At 38.7% G+C, this 21,449-nt stretch overlaps 1 protein-coding gene across 23 annotated transcripts in view; it reads left to right on the forward strand.

Moving 5' to 3' along the window:
* Positions 1-21,449, forward strand: part of APBB2 (amyloid beta precursor protein binding family B member 2) — a 374,271-nt gene that overhangs the window by 107,753 nt on the left and 245,069 nt on the right. For 11 of the 23 annotated variants that reach the window (XM_029235015.1, XM_029235014.1, XM_029235019.1 and 8 more), the window contains 2 exons: positions 3,086-3,191; positions 10,079-10,179. The gene's annotated coding sequence lies outside the window, so the exon portion shown is untranslated. Of the gene's footprint in view, positions 1-3,085; positions 3,192-3,899; positions 3,927-4,091; positions 4,197-10,078; positions 10,180-21,449 lie in introns of those variants that run through there. The other 12 variants (XM_029235021.1, XM_029235034.1, XM_029235028.1 and 9 more) reach the window with 4 other exon arrangements.

Raw genomic sequence — 21,449 nt, forward strand, 5'->3', positions numbered from 1 at the left:
GTTTCTCCTCTCTAGCAATTCTGGCTAAGTCCTCTTGTCTGCAAGAATTGTATCTTTATAACACCATCATGTTGGTCTGTCCGGAATGGTGCAGTAACGCTTCATTTATCTAACACCACCATTACGGAACTTCTCATAAATAAATTTTTCACGTAACTGAAACACCCTTAAAAGTGTCCATACTAGGTTATTGTAAAGTATGTGAGTGTGATTCTTTCTAAAATTAAATTACATATGTTGCTATCCTCTTTAACATAATGAAAGTATTTGAAAATCATAATTTAACCCCTCTGGTCTAAATCACAAGCGTCCTGGGACTTCCTTTCGTGGTCCAGTGGTTAAGACTCAGCGCTTTCACTGCATGGGGCTGGGTTCGATCCCTGGTCGGGGAACTAAGATCCCATAAGCCATGTGGCATGGCCAAAAAAACCCCGAAAAACAAAACAAAACACACAACACACAAGCATCCTTGTAAACACTAGTTATTATACAGTCAGTTCTGCTAAAATGCAATATACGTGTTTCTAAAAACCACCATGCTATGCAGTAAACCCCCCAGTGCTTAAGGGGAAAGTAGGATCAGGGACATAACACTCAAAAACCTTTATCAGTGAGGCAGCCCAGCACTGGAGCCTACCTGGGCTCTTTGGTGGGGCTGATGGCAGACTCTGGGAGGGCTCACGCCAAGGAGTACTTCCCAGAACTTCGGCTGCCAGTGTCCTTGTCCCCATGGTGAGACACAGCCACCGCCCGCCTCTGCAGGAGACCCTCCAACACTAGCAGGTTACCTGCACCACTCGTAGAGCCATTTGTGAGGAAAGCCTGTCACATGGCCCTGCCGACCTGGCCACAGCTGACTGAATCACAGGGGACACGGGTTCAAGCCCTGGTCTGGGAAGATCCCACATGCCGCAGAGCAACTAAGCCCATGCGCCACAACTACTGAGCCTGCGCTCTAGAGCCCACAAGCCACAACTACTGAGCCCACGTGCCACAACTACTGAAGCCTGCGCACCTAGAGCCCGTGCTCTGCAGCAAGAGAAGCCACTGCAATGAGAAGCCCGCACACCTCAACAAAGAGTAGCCCCCTTTCGCCACAACTAGAGAAAGCCACGCACAGCAACGAAGACCCAACACAGCCAAAAATAAATTTAAAAAAAAAAAAAAACCTTTATCAGTGACACATTAAAAAAAAGTAAGATGGGAACTGAATAAAAATCGGAGCACAGTTTTACACATATTAGTTGGTCAAGAAGTAAATAGATAAAAAGTGCACTAAATATGGCATTTTACCTTGAGAAAGTCGTGACATTTCCTGTGGACTGAGGCCCTGGAAGCGTTGCAGTTTATGCGTCACTGTGAAGTGGTGGAAAGAGGGTTACCTGAAATCAGAAGGAAAGTTGGGGCACCCAGCTTGGAGGGCTGTGGCTTGGCACATGTCGGGGGGACTGAGATCGCCAACAGATATTTGAGGTGTGGGTTTTGTGCCTTTTGTGTATCCTTAGACAGCTGGGTTCCGCCCCATGCAATCTTCTGCTATTACCTAATGTTTCTTGCAGTGAAATCATACCTAAACAAATGTGAAAATCAAGTTACGCTCAAGTTGCTCCCTACTGTATCAACCTTGGAACAAACACGAGTGTTATAGAACTGAATGTACTGTGTGGCACCAGCGTGATGTCTAGGGGATATTTCTGCTTGTCTCTATCCTAAATGGAGTTAATACATGTAAAAACACTTAGAGAAGAATCTGGCTTGCGAGTGCATACTGTGTAAGTGTAACAATAACATTGTAATAGTAACTCTAAACTGTAACAGTAACAATGACAGTAATAATAAATGATGACTATTGATGCCTGTGGGATTCTGACTGCCTACCGTGGCAGTGCTTCCTGCCTCCTCCTAAAGGACCTATTTCTCAATCTCTTACGGCTTTTAAATGAATTTATCACGCTTCTTAGAATTACATCTAACGTGCGGCCCAGTGTGGGAGAGGCTGACAGGTGCACAGACTTTAGGTTATGGTGTACCTGTGGCATCTGTTACACCTACTTAAACTTGTTTATCTTATGAATGATGTATTACCTATGTATTCATTCACAGCATTGTTGGGGGAAGTAACTTATGTTTTAAGTGAGATTATCATCATGCAGAATTTTCGGATTTTCTGTTTTATTAGAAAAAAATTGGGACTTCCCTGTTGGCGCAGTGGTTAAGAATCTGCCTGCCAATGTAGGGAACGTGGGTTCAAGCCCCGGTCCGGGAAGATTCCACATGCCTCGGAGCAACTAAGCCCGTGTGCCACAACTACTGAGCCTGTACTCTAGAGCCCTTCGGCCACAACTACTGAGCCTGCGTGCCACAGTTACTGAAGCCCGTGCACCTAGATCCTGTGCTCCACAACAAGAGAAGCCACCGCAGTGAGAAGCCCGCACACCGCAACGAAGAGTAGCCCCCGCTCACTGCAACTCTAGAGAAAGCCCGCGCAGAGCAACAGAGACCCAGTGCAGCCAAAATAAATAAATAAATAAATTTATTTTTTAAAAAAAGTTAACACGCCTCTCCTCATTCCCACCTGCAAAAGTGAAGTGTGCTTCAATGGATACATCTGAAGGGCATTTACAAGTTGTTGATGAATTTCTTTAAGTTGTTATTGTTCACTTCTATTTACAACTGCTTCTGTGTTTGTGAGATGAGCTCATCTTTGGAAGGTGAGGCAAGCAAGTGTGATTTCGGAAGACCTTCCCTCCCAAGTCACAGTATAATTAGAAGTCCACATCCTCCCTAAGTTGCTTTTTAGAACTCCCTGAGAAGGACATTTTTATCGTGAACGGTTGCCAACAAGCCTTGCTGATTCCGGCTTTAGTAACTTTAATTAGATGACAGATCAAAACACCATCTAGATTTAGCAAGTCTTGTTAGTATTGTTCTGAAAGAAAAGAAGCTAATATAGCTCATCATTTAGATATTCCAATGAAATCTGTATTTTAATTATGCAGAGGCTGTGAATAGCAATGGGGTGTTTTGATTTTTAATTTCTAATCTGACTTTGAATGTTAACTTTTTGTCTCTACACAATTTCTAGATATATTCGGGCTGCCTGACCTCATTGAGTGATTGCTATTAATTAACAAGACTTTGTGGGAAAAGGGAAATTGCCTTCTGAACTTTGTACCAAAGACCTGGGAAAAGTAAGTAATTTTCTAATTCGCTTTTTAAAAATTTTGTTACATTTCTCTCAGAAAGTTAACAGTTTGTCTGTGGCTTTTCTACTTCCTTTCTTTCCTGGCTTTGTAAGTTTTATATGCTCTTACAGACTTGAAACATGGAAAGGGACTCAGGAGACCTTTAAAAAAAAATAAAACAACCTTTCAGGAGATTAGGATGACTTTCTGCAATGTGCCATTTCTTTGTGATTTCATAAACTGAGTCCTCAAGGTTGTGATAAAACCTTTATTAGGTGTTCAGTAGATGAATTAAACTCTAAAGGTAAGACAGTGTAATATGGTGTGACAGAAAAGTGAGTCCAGTTTTCTGAGCTTCAGGAGTTTTAGACTTTTAGATAAGCTCTTCGGTTCTGAATTTTTTAGAATAAGAATGTAATCCATTTGGTTCTTTTCTTGTCTGGAAAGGAAAATAAAATGTGGAATCACTTGTTCAATAAGTCCCTCATGTAGCTTGGTTTTGGAAGAATTGATGCATCTGTCAGTTTTATTGTTTTATAACTTTTTCAAGAAACTCTAAGATAGTTTAATTGAGAAACCTGTGTGAATGGCTTGACTATCTTGTAGAAAAAATTGTTTGGTGCCATAAAGGTCAGTTTATTTCCCTGATCTTTTTGAAGAGAAAGGTAAAATGGGCCCTAAAAATAATACAGTCTACTTTTTTGTAGGTAGTACTTGGAAATGTGAGTGGCCCATAAGAATGTAAGTGAAACAACACACATACACATACACACGCACTCACGCACGTGCATTCACACACACCTCCATTCTGGTGTATTCCGGAAGCAATATCATTGACAGTAGGAACTGTTTGCTCATTAAATCACTAGATAGTTTTCTAAACTTTGTATTCTTTGTGTATTGCAGCTCCTCTACATTTCTGACAGTACAAATGAGATAGTTGAAACATTCCTAAAACAAAACAAGACAGAAAAGAACTATACTCTAGAAGTTCCATAGAAGCATTAAACAGTAAGATCAGATTTTATTGTTATATTGTTTGTAGTGTAAATTTATTTATAACTAAATTGTGTGTTATTTGAAATAATTTTAATAAGGTAAGGGTCTTTAATTATGAAGCTGTTTTGAAGTTAAATAAGATGTACTGAAAAAATATTACATACACACACAGAGTATACACACACCACGAAAACAGTTTCTGAGAGCCGTCAAGTCTCTGCTAAAATATAAATCCAATGAAAGCAAGGACTTGGAAAATTTTCTCCAAAAACATTTTTTTTTGTTACAGTGAAACATTTGCAGTAGTGAAATACTATTGTCAGTGGAATTAAAAAAAAAATGATAGCAATATATTTAGTTGAATTTTTTAGCCTTGTATTCACATATTAACCTTAAAATAAAGGATATTTATTCCATCCTGGAAGGATATTTGAAAGAGGATTATGTTGGAAGTCACCAGTCTGTCCACAGAAGTAGAACGAAAAGAGCAAAAGATTAATTCTCTGGCCATTAGGATCTCAATATTTGCAGTGGTGTTTAGATTGGAAATACAACTTAGCCCCAGAAAGTGAGCTACTTAAACTGCCTTTCAAATAATTTAGCATTTCTTTAAAATTTAATATAGTCCCTGGTGAAATATATTCCTTCCATTACACCAAAATATTCCCTTTGTGATATTGCTGTAAAAGTTACTTTTCCATTTTGTAAAAGCAAGGCATCAGTAGGACTTTTGATCACCACAGTAAGCTAAAGACAGTCCCTGTGTTACCAAAGGGACTATGGCAGAAGGATCCCTGCTTACTGAAACTGATGTCATAGGTGAAAATTTATATGCACAGAAGGATATTCACAGTTGACTTTTAAGTTAAAAAGGAGGTGGTTATAATGCATAAGTATGCTCTGTATAAATCTAGTGCTGAAGAACTAGTTATATGGAAGTAAACATTAAGGGAGAGGGCAGAGTGGGGGGAGATGGAGGGAAGTCCCTTCTGAAATTTACAAAAGTCACAGGTGAATGTTTCTGAAAGTACTTTGAAAACTATAAGGGGTACTTAAATGAATTGGTGACTTATTTTGGGGGAGGTTAGTGCAATTTTAGGGAAAATTCAGAACCCTAAACAACCACCACACTTCCTTTTTGTTTTTTTTTTTTTGCTGTACGTGGGCCTCTCACTGTTGTGGCCTCTCCCGTTGCGGAGCACAGGCTTCGGACGCGCAGGCTCAGTGGCCATGGCTCACGGGCCCAGCCGCTCCATGACATGTGGAATCTTCCCGGACCGGGGCACGAACCCGTGACCCCTGCATTGGCAGGCGGACTCTCAACCACTGCGCCACCAGGGAAGACCCCACACTTCCTTTTAACTCCCAGTTTCCTCTACTTTTATTTTTTTCTTAATCACAAATATGTTTTCAAAGACTTCCTTGTTTCAAGTGTTTTATTTAATTGTTTGAAGTAGGTTTGTGGAAACTTGAGTCTATAATATTGACAAAATGTGGATGCACTTTTGAAAAATTAGCCATGGATTATTTTAAAAGAAGTAGAAAATAGCTTGTATTTTATTATCCTGTTTAATACATATTTATGTTTATTTTTATGTTAATACTATCAGAGTAGTATATGCTACAAATTATTTGCTATCCTTTCTTTTCCACTTAATAAATAATGAATTCCCATGCTAATAAATATTTGCCTACAATATCATTTTTAGTGAAAGAGAAACAGTTGAATCTTAGCTTTTTGTTTAATTTTAGGTGATCCTGGCTTTCAGTTAGAAGGGAGTATAAATATGTGAAATATATGGTGAGGGTTTTTCATCTGTGAGCAGAGAATAGACTAGGATTCACCTTCTACAATCTCTACTGTGTTTACTGTAACCAGACATGTTCTGAACAGGAGGCTTGTGGGACTAAATATGTGTTCAAAATGGTAAATGTCACTGTTTGACAGGTACTGTGTATAAAGCTTGTGTCTTCTTTGGTCCCTTTGTTATATTACAAGAGTGCAGGTGACATCTTCCTCCCGCTTAGCTGTCTTCATCAATATTTCTGTGCCTAAGGAAGGATTCTACCCATGTATTTCTTCCTCCCAAGAAGCTCTAAATATCTCAGATGAGGTGATGGGTACAGAAGGAACGTTTCATAGACTTTGGAATATAATTTATTGGAGCAAATTGAAATCCAAATTAATTGCAGATGCAAAATGTATTATAGACCTTTGCATGCCTTCTCAATTTTAGGTTCATTTATTAAGCCAGCATTTTTTGCACAACTACCATGTGCCAGGCACTGTGTTAGGAGCTCCTTATAGAGAGATGAACAAGATATGCTCTTGCTTTCAGGGAACTTAATTTGAGTTTCAAATTCAGATTCAAATAACATGTATTCAGTGTGTATCATGTGATATTCTGGATATATTCAAATGAGGCGTTTGACCACTAACATTCAGTAATGATATTCATTGACCCACCCCTTCCAAAATAAATCATGAATAGAATTTTCTAATCCTTAAGGGGTTTTTTTTTCCATTATATTTTCCTGAACTTTTGGTACCTGCTACTACTTGTTAAGTTAAATTAGCAAATAGGAAAAAAAAAGTTAATGAATAACAAGCATTTAATCAATAAACTTAGAACAATGATTTAAAAAACGTGTGTATATATTTGTACACACGTGTACACACACACACATAATATTTGGGAAGCAGTATGTATATAATGCAGTTGTAATTTCTCCTAGTAGAATAATTCTTGGTTCATGTGGTACAGTTAAATATACCAAGATTTCTGATATTCTGCCCTTAGACTGGCTCTGCTGTCTGAACAAGTGTGGAAGTCATAGTAGTGAGTCACTAGATTGTCACAGTAATTCTTAGGGTAGGGATTATTGAAACTCGGGGGAAAGTAACTCTCCAGCATTCACACGGCTAGAAAAGGTTTGAGTTAGGATTCTAACTGTGATCCATCTAACTTTAAAGCCCATAAGGTATCCATCTGACTCTGGTGAGCTTATAGGGAAGATGGATTCACAAATGCTGTGGGCCTGCTGAGGAAGGGGCGGTCTTTTCCCGAGGAGTCAGGAGTCTGTGTGGCATTGGGCATGTTCCCCATTTTCTCAAAGTCCATCTCTTCATCTTTAAAGAAGAGTTGGTAGTAGGATCTAGCAGGGCATTGGACCAGAGCAATTAAAGAGCATTGGTAAGAGAAGTAGCTAGGCATGTGAGTTGGAGAAATAATAGGTCTGGAACTGGAAGCCACTGCTAGCAATTAACCCTGGGAGTGTGCTGGGAATTGTAGTAAGAGTTTTACATATTATTTCATCTTATTTAATTCTATATATCAGTTCTGAGAGGTAGGTGTTATCGCCCCATTATAAAGATTTTGAAACTGAGGCTCAGTGAGGTTAAATAACTTGTCTAATGTCACATAGCTAGGGAGTAGAGTGGTCAAGACTTGAACTCAGGTCTGTATGACTCTCATGTTTATGCTCTTAACCACTGTGCTATGATCAGAAGTAATCCTTTCTGTGTGTCAAACTCGCTTAATACCCTACTTCAGTCTCTCTGATAGTATATTCTGATTTTATCTTTTATTGTTTTTAACTTGAATTGGGTTATAGTTATTTACATAATGTTTAATAGACTGTAAGGTCTTGAGGCCTGGGATCCAGTCTCATTCACTTTTTTTTTTTTTTTGTCTTTCATAACTCTTTGCTCAATAAAATTTGCATTGATAAGATGAATAATCTCTAAGATATTTTGTCCCTTGAAATTCAGTGTTTTAAAATTATATATGTAAAGCTTCTGTTGACGTTATATCAAGTGTTACTTAAATGGGGGTAATTGGATTTTAGTTTGATATTTGTTTATTTATTTATCTATTTAGTTGTTTGATATCTAGATTGATCTCTAAAGTTTGAGGAAATTCCTAATTGCCATTTTATCTTGTGACTTGCTGTCCAAAACTGAAGCTGAGACTAAAATGCACGTCTTGTAAGCCCTTTTGGAGGCTGTAAACCTGTGCTTGCTGCTTCATTGCTATGGCAGGTATAAAACTGTCTTAAATGATATTTTTGAGTCCATAAAAAATACTACACCATCATTCATGCAGGTAAGGACCTCAGTTTGTGAAAATATGTGGAGCCCTTGTGTTGACGGTTACTCCTGTTGGTCCTGGCTGGTTTCAGATTTAGACAACAAACAGAAGTACTTTTCTGGTTCAGGGCATATTATGGGAGACCGTTGGGGTCAGGCTGCCTAGGTTTGCACCCTAGTTTCTTGGTTTATGAACTCTGTGACTCATGACAAGAAAGCATCTGTAAAAGGAAGATGGATAAGAAAACAGGTTGTTATAATAGGTTCGTGTACTTGGTTCACTGGGAATTTAGGGAAAAAATATCCGTATTCAGATGGGAGCCACTTTTGCTCAGACACTCTTTAAAAGGAGGCCAAAACTGTGAGCTCGTAGGACAGAACTTGACGGTTCAGTATTACAGCCCGTGTTTATCCCTAACCCTTTGCTGTTTTTAAACCAGAGTTCACGTTCTCTTGTAACTACTGCATTTATTTTCCTGAACTCTAAGGACGTAGTTTAGGCTTTGCTTCATCTTCCGTATGCTGGAGGAGAGTAGGAAACGACATCTTTTAAGAAAATAGAAAATGTTACTCAAGATCAGCATTGCCTCTGGGCTTTGAAAAACGCTGGGGTTTCTTTCATCTTCCAAGAGAGCTGTGAGGAAGGAAAGCAAACCCTGGGGAAGTTTCATAGCTTGTCTCTGCCGCTGTTACTGGAAAAGGGGAAAGTAAGGGCCCGTAAATAGCTGTCATGGCCGCAGTTGATGGCAGGTTCAGGTGTGCTAGAAATAAAGCACAGGGAGCTGCTTATTCCCACGGCTGCTGCTCGGCCTGACAGCAGGAGAATGGGTCTCAGAACGTGGCTCTACAGTGAAAACAAAGTGTCCCGTCCATCACAGGCATACATTTCCTAAATTTCAAGTTGCACAAAGATTCATGATGTTATTCCCTTTTGAGGTTTAATATCTTCGATTGCTAACAAGTTGGGTAAAAATACTCTTCAGCCTCAGTCTTATTCTTGTAGTTTTTGATTGCTTAGTTTTGCACTTTGAAGGAAGGGCAGACTTGGCCTGTACCTTCTTGATGGTGAAAAGCAGGAGCTATCAATAAATGCTGAATTTAAAAACCATTTCCAGGGTTACCTCCCCCCACTAAGTGACCCTTGCAAAAAAGCTTTAGTCTGCTGTAAACTGGTAATCCCTTAATACATGGATACCGTGGTGGGGAAAATAAAATCGGATTGTATACCTTTCCCTTTTACTTGTGCACTAATTGTTGTTCTCCTGCATTTAAAAGCAGATGTTAAACTCTCCCTTTGATGTTCCACAGCAGACAGACTCCAGTTGTGTGTTACCACTTCTGATGCATATCTGTTGTTAAATGAAGATCAGCTTTGGCAAATTACAGTTTGATGGTTACATTTTGACCTGGAGCCACAGAACAGAATGGCAATTTATTCTTTCATCTGACACACATTTAGTAGGTTCCTGCCTGGCCCTTGACATAAACTGTTTTCAAATCTCACAAATACCGCAAAAACCTAGCAAACTTGATAGTGCTATCTCTATTTCATAGGTAAGAAAAATAAGGCGTAGAGAATGATTAGAAAACTTGCCCAGGGTTTCATTGCTATTAAGTGGCTGGGATATGATCTGGGGTTTTTGGCTGACTCCAAAGCTGTTACTGTGGTGGGGAGGTGGGGGATGGGGGGGGGGAGACTGCCTTTTGAAAGAGGAGTTTATCAGTGGAGCAAAAGATCTTGAGGTGTTGACATAAAAAAAAAGTCATTAACCATGAGCCCGTCATTCATTCATTTATTCAACAGATATTTATTGAGTGTCTATTTTGTGCTAGACACTCTGCAAGGTGCTGGAAATTCAGTGGTGCGCAAGACATAATCTTTCACCAGCTTCAAGGAGGAAAAAGGTATGCAAAAAAGAGTGTTCCCCTCCAAAAGCTGCCGTGTCTTGGTTAGGAGAGCAGAAGAGCTTTTATAAAGTTTTTTTAAGGTGTGGGAATTTTGACGCCTTAATGAAAGTTGTTTAGTTTATTCTTCTTTTATATCAATGTATATACTGTACTAAATTATCTACAAATAGATAGAGAGGTGACTTCACTAGGAGACTTGGCAACTGTACTCCTTGGTTGGGCTGCTTAGGACATGCAGAAATGGAGGCTGGAGTGAAATGGTATTGAGGTTTTTTTTTTTGTTTTTTTTTTTATTTGGTTGCGCCGGGTCTTAGTTGCGCCTGGTCTTAGTTGCGCCTCACGGGCTCCTTAGTTGCAGCTCGCTGGCTCCTTAGTTGTGGCATGCGAACTTTTAGTTGCGGCAGGCACGTGGGATCTAGTTCCCTGACCAGGCATTGAACACGGGACCCCCGCATTGAGGGCGTGGAGTCTTAACCACTGTGCCACCAGGGGAATCCCCTGTATTGAGTTTTAAACAAAGCGTGGTGAATAAAAATTTGAACAATGAGCTGGCAAGGACTGAATCAAATTCAGTTTTGGGATCCCTATTTTATGTAGGAGGACTTAGCACAGTGCCTGGTATGTAGCAAGTTCCTAGGAATTCTGGTTTATTGGTTCAGTGATGAGACATAAAATAAGGAAGAGAGGGGAAAGGAAGCTTGTGGGTTGTGGGGTGTGGGTGGGAGATAAGGTAACATCGAGGAGGAGTGTGAGGGTAGCCGTAAAATAAACGGATAAATAAATAAGGAGAGCACACGACATATGACAGGCTTGATTCATATGTACAAACCCTTTTAATATCCAAGGTGGGGAGGAGCTGTGTTTATGTAATCTGGAAATGCCATTGCGTTTGGGTGCCTAAGAGAGAATGCAACTTTCTCTTGACCTTCTGATTGGACTCTTCTGACTTTCTATTCACACATGAACCCACTCTGCCCTCTTTCCCACCATGAACCTTATTTCACTTTTTTGAGACTTTCGGCTTTTAAGCGCGGTGTTTGGTTCTTTAATAAGTAGGGTGGCAATATGTGTCAGTTTGCTGGGACAGTCCTGACTGTGCCTGTTGCTATTTTTGATAATGCCCCCTTTCAGAACCAAGTGTTCTGGTTTGGATGATAAATTAAATGGCCACCCTACTAATAAGGGAATTTGGTGACATTCTGTATCATTAAAAAAAATAATCTTTACAGCATTCAGACTACTTTGATGAATTACCTTAATGTAGATGTAGTACCTGTAAAATTTCGAAGCAGACTAGTGTCTGGTCTCTTATAATAAGTAGGAAGAAGAGAAAATGAGCGGTACCTGAAAAGATTCAGATGTAGAGAGATATAAGCCAATTTCAACAAGAACTTTAATTACAACTAATGACTGGCATAGCCTATGAGAAAGGGCATTTAAAGACTGTCCTGATGATGGGCAGTGTTGAGGGAATCTAGCATCTTTTGAGATAATCTTGTCTTGATTGCTAGTTTTTATTTAGAGTTTCAGTGTTTCCACAGCAGTGGTAATTTAATTCAGATGTACTTTCACTTGTTCTCTAAGTAGAAAGTAGAAGAAATAATTTCTTAGAACAGAGGTTTTGTCAGAGGTTTAAATAAATGACCGGAGGGGAAGTTGTTGAATTCAAGTTTTTTTCCTTAAATCTGTTAAATTGTGTCTTTTGTAATAGTAGTAAGAATATTTTAATAGTAAGAATATTTTAATAGTAATAATATTTTAATCAAGTGAGATTCACATAGGGATTCAGTGCACATTAATAGAATATATGCTGGGGCTTTTCTCTTAATAAACAGGGTTAAATTGGTTTTATAGTTCACATGGATTTGAAGACATGAACTAGTACTTTGTCATACAGATATATGTAAAAGCTTTTTAGGTATTCAGGTAATGCTGGACAATAATTGCAGCATGAGAGTTGGGGAGGATTAAAATCATGCTTATTAGACCAGCCTTTTCCATATTAATATTGATATTTTATGAGATAATGATGCATTTACCTTCAAGTCCCATAGTTTCTTGTTCCCTGCAATGTTATCTTTCATAGGAGGGTAGATTTCCAGAGTAGAGGGACTGTTTCTATACAATCTTAAAATTGTTTTGGAATAAAATTCTGGCTCTGCCTCAGGCTATCTGTGGGTGAGTTCTTTCTCTGAGCCTCGGTTTTCTAGCCTATAAAGTGGGAATAATGGTATCTATTGCTTAGAGTTTATTAATATAGTGTTTATTCATTCCTGCATCTGTGATAAGCACTAACAAAAAGGTTAATGTTCTCCAAGGCTTAGGAATCAATAGCAGAAACTGAGGTGGAGACACATGTATTATTGTTGGAAGGATGAGACTCAAAATAGTTGACAACCAGATTCTGGCCAATCAGAATGGATGCTGACTATAAACATTGGACAGTCATCACGGTGCTCACCTACTGAATATCATCCTGTGTTATCGGTGTCAGGAAATCTGTTTAACCTGTGATGATTTGCAAGAAACCCATTGTGCCTCCTAGTTATAAATTAATGCTTCCTCTTCTGAGGTGATCAGGAAAGGACACCATCTTCATATGATGAGGTGAACCTAGCTCTCATGCCTGGATTCCTGTCCCAAGGTTCCCTTTTCTTTGGGGACCTTGCTAATCATTGCTGCCAGCACTGTGATAGCTCTGCTATCCCACTCTGCTTTCCTATTTCCCACTCCATCCTTAGCTTGGAAACATGTCCTTAATTCCCTATAGTAGATGAAAGTTGAGTTTATGACCTTTAACAAAACCCTGAGAGTCCCGTAACATTGCTACTAGATATGGCATACTGAGACCCATCCTCACTGGGCCCTTACAAGGCTACCTCTCTGGCCTAGACCACCAGCCCCCTCTCCCAGAAGTGACTATCAGCGTATTTAGTTGTAGAGGCAAGGCATCAAATAGATTAAGGCCCTGAAGAGGGAAGATTTCTGCCAGGTCTTTCCTTCCTAGTTTTCATTTCTTATCTCAGGCTCTGCCTCTTCCCAGAGTAATTGACACTGGGAAGTCCACCTCTCACAGGGCAGATCCTAACCGCTTACCCCAGGGATGGGACGACAATAGCCACAGCTATCAAAAAATTCAGAATCAGTGCAGAGGCTTCCATATAATCCTAGAAGGTTCCTTTCCTAAGGCAGGCGTGAGTTGGTTTAATCATATTGGGCATATACTGATGTGGTCAAGAATCTTTAAGAAATTGTTTTGTGATCACCTCACACCTGTTAGAATGGCTGTCATCAAAACTACAAGAGATAAAAAGTGTTGGGGAGGATGTGGAGAAAAGGAGCTCTTATGCACTGTTGGTGGGATCGTAAAATCGTGCAGCCACTATGGAAAACAGTATGAAGGTTCTTCAAAAAATTAAAAATTAAAAATAGAACTACCATAAGATCCAGCAATTCCACTTGTGGGTGTATGTCTGAAGGAAATGAAATCACTATCTAGAAGAGGTATATTTGTTCCCCCATGTTCATTGCAGCATTGTTTACAATAGCCAAGACATGCAAGTATCCGTCACCAGCTGAATGGATAAAGAAACTGTGGCATATATAGCCAGTGGACTATTATTCAGACATCAAAAAGAAGAAAATGCTGCCATTTGCAACAACATGGATGGACCTTGAAGGCATTATGTTAAGTGAAATAAGTCACACAGAGAAAGACAAATACTGTATGATCTCACCTATGGGTACAATCTAAAAAAATCCTGAATTTACAGAAACAAAGAACAGATTGGTGGTTGTCTGAGGTGAGGGGTTTGTGGGTGGGAGAGGTAGTCAAAAGGAACAAACTTCCAGTTATAAGATAAATAAGTCATGGGGATGTAATGTGCAGCATGTTGACTGTAGTTAACAATACTGTACTGTACATTTGAAAGTTGCTAAGAGAGTAGATCCTAAGAGTTCTCATCACAAGAGAAAAAGCTTTTTAACTATACATGGTGATGAATGTTAACTAACTTACTGTGGTGACCATTTAGTCATAAATACACATGTCAAGTCATTATATTGTACACCTTAAACTAATACAATGTTATATGTCAATTATAGCTCAATAAAACTGGAAAGAAAAAGAAATCATTTGGTGGGGAGATTTTTTCTGGCGGCAGACTAAGGTGGTACTCCCAGCCTGAAGCTCAGGAGTTTTATTAGGGAAGACGGAGGAACACTGGGAACCTAGGTTCTAGTCCCGGTTTTGCTAACTGCTAGTTGTGTGACCTTGAGTTACATAGGTACCCCTTCCTGGGGTCCTCATTTTCTTATCCATAAAATGATTTTCACATGTAATATCATTTTAAAGGTCTTTGTCAATCAGAAATTCTATGCATCTATAATAACTCCTAAAAATGCACCGTACAGGGCTTCCCTGGTGGCGCAGTGGTTGAGAGTCTGCCTGTCGATGCAGGGGACATGGGTTCATGTCCCAGTCCGGGAAGATCCCACATGCCGTGGAGCGGCTGGGCCCGTGAGCCATGGCCGCTGAGCCTGCGCGTCCAGAGCCTGTGCTCCGCAACGGGAGAGGCCACGACAGTGAGAGGCCCGCGTACTGCAAAAAAAAAAAAAAAATGCACAGTACAATTTTTGAACAAATTGAACCTCTCTGTATCTGATGATGGTGATTACCTTCCTTGACACTGCCCTGGTTTGTGACTGTAGCTGTTTTGTGGAGACCCAGGTATCTGTTGCTGGAAAAGGCCTTTCTACCCATTATCTGATATTATACTATTCTGTTGGTATGCTTTTCAAGTGCAATGGCAGAACAGGCTCACCAAGTCTCCCCTGTGATTGTCTCGTGCAAAAAGTTGTGGATTTGGTCCATTGTCAGCCTGAATGTTAGTGATGATGCCACCCTATTTTACACGTTGAATCCTCTGTATGTCTGAATGGTAGCTTCCAATTCGCAATGTTCAATATATTACTTTATAGGTTGATTAATTATTATTAATGTCAGTTGGTAACTTGGAGCAATTCACCCTTAAAACTTATTGAAAGAGAGAATATGTGCGGACTTCACAATTGCAGAAATGTCTTTGGGGTTTTGATAAGGATTCCATTGAATATGTGTATCTCTTTGGGTAGTATTGACATCCTAACAATAATATTAAGTCTTCCAATCTATGAATGCAGGATATCTTTCCATTTATTTGACTCTTCTTGAATTTCTTTCAGCCACATTTTGCAGTTTTCAGTGTATAAGCCTTTTGCCTCCTTGGTTAAGCTTATTCCTAAGTATTTTATTCTTTTTTGATTCTGTTATAAATAGAATTGTCTTTAGTTTTCATTTTGGATCGTTCATGGTTAATGTATAGAAATGCAACTGATTTTTGTGTGTTAATTTTATATCCTGTAAGTTTGCTGAATTTGTTTATTAGTTCTACCATTTTTTAAAATTTTTTCTGGAATCTAGTGTTTTCTACATCTGTGATGGGTTTTCATGTCATCCGTGAATAGAAATAATTTTACTTCTTCCTTTCCAATTTGGATGCTTTTTATTTCTTTTTCTTACCTAATTGCTCTGGGTAGGGCTTCCCGTACTATATTGAACAGAAGTGGCAAGAGTGAGCAGCATTCTTGCCTAGTTCTTGATCTTAATCCATTATTGAGTATATTGTTAGCTGTGGGTTTTTCATATAAGGCCTTTATTTTGTTGAAGTAGTTTCCTTCTATTCCTAATTTGTTGAGTGTTTTTTATCATGAAAGAGTACTGAATTTTTCAGGTTTATTTTCTGCATCAGTTGAGATGATCAGGTGATATTTTTTTCCTTCATTCTTTTAATGTGGTGCATTACATTGGTTGATTTTCATATGTTGAACCATCTTTGCATTTCAGCAATAAATTCCACTTTTAATATGCTGTTGCATTCTGTTTGCTAGTATTTTGCTGAGGATTTTTCCATCAGTATTCGTAAGGGATAATGGTCTGTAGGGGTTTGTCTGTTTGTTTTATGTAGAAAACTTTCGTTGGTATGAGTGTAATGCTAGCTTCATAGAATGAATTTGGAAGTGTTTCCCCCTCTTTCATTTTTTTAGGAGGACTTGAGAAGGATTCTTCTTTTTTAAATGTTTGATAGAACTTACTGGTAAAGCCATCTGGTCCTAGGCTTTTCTTTCTGAGATTACTGATCAGTTTTGTTATTAGGTATAGGTCTGATTTTCTTTCTTCAGAGTTCCATCTTGGTAGGTGTTTTTAGAAACGTACGCATTTCATCTAGGTTGTCAAATTTGTTACCCTACAGTTGTTCATAGTACTCTTTTATAATCCCTTTTATATCTTTACAATTGGGAGTAATGTTCTCTTTTTTATTTCTGATGTTAGTTATTTGAGTCTTCTTCCCTTTTTTTTAGTCTAATTAAAGGTTTGTCAATTTTGTTGGACTTTTTAAAGAACCAAACTCTTGGCTTTGTTGATTTCTCCCAGAGGTTGGCTTTTATGACTTTTATTCATTCTTACAGTAAGCAAACTGATGTTTATATTAGTTTAGTATTAGACTTCTGTATTTTGTTTTTGTTATTTGGCAATGAGTAAGACCCCTTTGCTTTACATATGTAGATGTATGAAGGGTTTAAATAATCAGTGCTTTTAAAATAATGCACTTGGCGTTTTTTCTTCTTGGGTGATATTTTTGTCTCACTGCTCATTGTAGTTTGTTCTTACAGTTGGTTGCATTGTTGTGGTTACTCTCTCAGGGATAGTTAAGGTGGTGTCCCGTGATTTGGTTTCCAACTGGAAAGTTCCTTACATTTTCTTCATGTTAAACTGCTAAGAGTTCAGGTGAGATTAATTCATTTCCATTATTATTTTAAGTAAAAAGCCAATTATTTATAGAAATGCGTGAACTTAGGGAGGAAAGCTTAGAGGACTAGGTAGAAAATTACAAATTTTAATTCTGTTTTTGTGAACCATGATGCTTCATTCACTGATGTGGACTTACTGCCTCTTCCCATCCTACTCCTCCATGCAAAAATTTTGAGGTTACCAAAATTCAGTCAGTGGCCCTCTCTGTTGATTATAAACCAACAGGAAGCTTCAGCATTATTTTCAAGGGAATGCCACTCAAAGCAATTCATTTCATAGCCCCCACCCTACCCCGAGCTAAAAAATCTTGTCTAGGCCTGTTGGCTTACCTTAATTACTTCTTTTTTTTTTTTTAATTAACTAATTTTTTTTTTTGGCTGCATTGGGTGTTTGTTGCTGCGCGCGGGCTTTTTCTAGTTATGGCGAGTAGGGGGCTACTCTTCATTGCGGTGCACAGGCTTCTCGTTGCGGTGGCTTCTCTTGTTGCGGAGCACGAGCTCTAGGTGTGCGGGCTTCAGTAGTTGTGGCTCGCGGGCTGCAGTAGTTGTGGCTCGCGGCCTCTAGAGCGCAGGCTCAGTAGTTGTGGCGTACGGGCTTAGTTCCTCTGCGACATGTGGGATCTTCCCAGACCAGGGCTCGAACCCGTGTCCCCTGCATTAGCAGGTGGATTCCCAACCACTGTGGCACCAGGGAAACCCTTAATTACTTCTTGGTAGTCCATTTATTCAATCCATTTGGACCAAGTATATTTGATCTCAGGGGTATGATGAAGACTTGACTTCTGTTGTGTGATGTCCTTGTTTCTCTCATTATCGCAGTCTTTATATAGACTTATTTGTGAGTCAAATAATTTATTTTGATAAGAGATTTCTATCACTTTCCCCATAGATTTGTTAGTTTCTTGTTATCTAGAAATCACTTTTATTTCACCAATAAAATAGTTTCTTGTACAGTTGCTTTATTCCGTTTATTCTTTTTTCTGTCTCATTGATTCTAAGACATACATCTTTCACATTTTAACATTCGTGAAATTTGATGTATGTTGCCATTGCTGACATCTTATAACTATTCTTGGCAGCACTTTTGTTTTTATTCTTAGCACATAAAATAGTGGTGTAGCTTCCAGTAGCAATTAGATTTGATGAAATAAGTTTCTATTAATAATCATTGTAACAATTACTGTTAGACACGTAATGTTAAAATGCTACTTTTGCAAGAATCTGTAATGGCAATATAACAGTTTTACCATAGGAGCTATAAATGACGATATAAATATCAAGTATTACAAAAAGTTTAGAGTGGAAAAATCACCTATAAGCTCCAAGTCTATTTACTTAAACACGTATTTTTGTGTGTATTTCATTCCAGTCTTTTTTAACATATGTATGTATTTTTATTTGGTTGTAGTTGTAGTATACATCTTATTTTGACCCCTTCTTTTTTATTATTGTTACATCTTAATTTCCTCTGTTGCAGGCCTTGATGTTTGTCTTTTTTTTTTTTTTTTTTTTTTTTTTTTTGCGGTATGCGGGCCTTTGACTGCTGTGGCCTCTCCTGCCGCGGAGCACAGGCTCTGGACGTGCAGGCCCAGTGGCTATGGCCCATGGGCCCAGCCACTCTGTGGCACGTGGGATCCTCCCGGACCGGGGCACGAACCTGCGTCCCCTGCATCGGCAGGCGGACTCCCAACCACTGCACCACCAGGGGAGCCCCATGTTTGTCATTTTTAATGGTTCTATAATCTATCCAGTCTTTGACCGTAGTAAAACAGCACATTGCCCAATTGTTGAAAATTCAGAATATTGCCATTTTTCCTACGATGAATAATGCTTCAGTGAACACCTCTTTTGCGTATTTTTTGATTCTTAATTTTGACCATTTTCTTAGTAAAATATAACTTTGTAGAAGCCTCCTGAACTTTGTTTTATTGTCAAGAATCAATCTTTGTATTCAGATAAATCACCAAGTAAATAGCTACTATTTTAGTGCCGTTCATTCATTCATCATCAGTATATTGGATTATTCTGTGTTCAGTAGTGCCAAGAGCTAAGTATTAAAAGTTCAATAGGGTACATCTCTGACCTGTGATATCTCATAGTCCAGTGGGAGACTCCGACTGGTCAAAAATAAATAGAGCAATATGAGTGATGTTGGAAAGATATGGTAAAGTTTCTTAGTTGCATGAAGTTGACTCTGACAGTATTGTTGATTGGTATCCTTTATGATATAAGAGGTGTGGACGTATTCATGTCACATAAAATCTTTTAAGTGTGTATAATAGGCTTAATAATATGACAGAAATTGGTCTCAGTTGACCTATCCAACCTCTTGTCCTTCACATTTAAATCTTTCTGGGGGGCTTGTGATCCAGTGTTCATCAGTGTTCCATGTGTCATGTTTCTGCAATATGCTAAGTTCCCTGTTGCCAGTAGGTGTGTCACATGCCGCATTCCTGTTCCACACCTACTACAAACTGCTGTGCTTGTAGTAAATGTTGAAGGATTGGTGTTCATTTGACTTGCTTTCAGTTACTACTTTTTCAAGTGAGCGATAATATTTCACCATTTTATAGTTTCCTTAGAACTTCATTGACTGTCGGTTTACATTGTGTGATATTGGTGAAACCAATGCCATTTTAGTTACATCTTGTCATTTGTTTAAAAAATTTAGATTAAGAAGGTGTTTGAGAGATTATATACTCATATAGAGATTCTTATAGTAAAAGTTTAAAAAAAATCTGCTACTTATGATGGTTGGAAGCAGAACCTATGCAGAATGAAACAAAACCCCTCAGTGTGAATTTCTGAATGATCTCTTAAGCCATTGGAGAGGGGAGAAAAACAAAGAAATATTTCTATATACCTAAATATTAATTCAGGCTTTGGATATAGTGAGTCTGTTTTGGAAATAGCTTTTAGGGTTTCACCATTTTGAAATTCAGTAACTAGCTGTGAATTTGCCTCCTTAATACTTGTGTATCAGAAACTGAGCCTTATTTTAAAATTTCTCACAAAAGTAGTCTTGGAAAAAGCTTTTGAGACTGATTTCTTGGGATCCCCCCACCTTTTCATTTCTGAAACCTAAGTAGCAAAATCAAAACCTGTGCTTTGTTCTGTACAGAGCTAAAATCAAACCTGTGCTTTGTTCTGTACAGAGCTGTGGTGATTAGATTGCATATTTACTTTGACACACACGCATGTTGCTGTGTGGAATCACTGTCCATTGTAATCTCCAAATGAAACAGGGAGCTGGGGGCGGGGTGGTGATCTGGGATTAACTGAGATGAATTTATCTCAGCTTTTCAAAACACTGTGTGAGCAAAATATAATTCACCTGGACAACTGTGGAATAAAGCTCTTGTTTTAGTGGCCATTAGATATTTCATGGGAACTGACGGCACAGGAGAAGAATATATGGTAAAGATGCTTTGGCAGTTGATAGAATTTGAAGTAGCATTTACATCACCAACTGAAATACAATTAATTTTTTTTCCAAGATGATTTATATAGCCTGACTTCTGTGACTGAGGGATTGATCTCTTGGCAAGTCTTTATGAAATAACACCACAGGAGGGGAAATTATGTGCGTACATCAGGCTTTGCATTTACTTTGTTAGCCTTCTTTACAGAGTGCGTATAATCTTGTTCAGTATGACTAACAAAAACTGTAGCTGTACTTTGTCATGAAAGACTTCCTCAGTTTCCAGAAACAATGGGCACCACAGAGAGAGGCTTTCTTTCTTTCCATCCACATTTCTATTAATGTCCTGATTGCACTTTACTCTTTTATGAAGCCCTTTTGGTCACATCAACAGTTTGTTCTAATCTATCTATCTTAACTTCCAGCTTCGTCTGCAAAATTTGTGTGGTTAGCCCAACACACATGCAGATAAATTGCCTAGGGTTCAGCTTTCTCAGTCTTGGAACTAAATATGCTGCAGTAGGCTGAGCTGATGGATGTAGCTTTTCAGCAATATTGATGTTTCTACAGCTGAATATAAATCTTTGGATGCCTTGGTTTGCATTTTCATATTCATGTGCAGTTCTTGACCACTGGTTTTCAAATAGCTTCAGCTCTCAGAAAGCTCTGTGTTAAGTAGAAAGACAAAGAAAATTGTTCTTCCTCACCCACTGCTCTTCTGCCCACTCACAGCAGTGAGAATCGTGAGCACAAGTCTTTTGCCAAATGTGAGTAGTGACAACTCCCAATTCACAAACTGATTACATTCTCGTGGCTTGTTGTCAAGTCAGTTAGTGGTTTTGAACTTGGAATGTGTTTTCTAATGGGAGAAAAGAATTCAAAGAATAGATGAGCCCGCTAAAACTTTTAACCCATAACGTTCCAGCAGTATAGTTTTATTTGTACTTTAAAACCTAACCTTCCCCCATGTTTCCCTGTGGAAAAATGTCCTTGATTC

Source organism: Monodon monoceros, unplaced genomic scaffold, assembly GCF_005190385.1.
Source record: "Monodon monoceros isolate NGI ecotype Baffin Bay Population unplaced genomic scaffold, NGI_Narwhal_1 Super_Scaffold_20, whole genome shotgun sequence".
NCBI lineage: Eukaryota > Metazoa > Chordata > Mammalia > Artiodactyla > Monodontidae > Monodon > Monodon monoceros.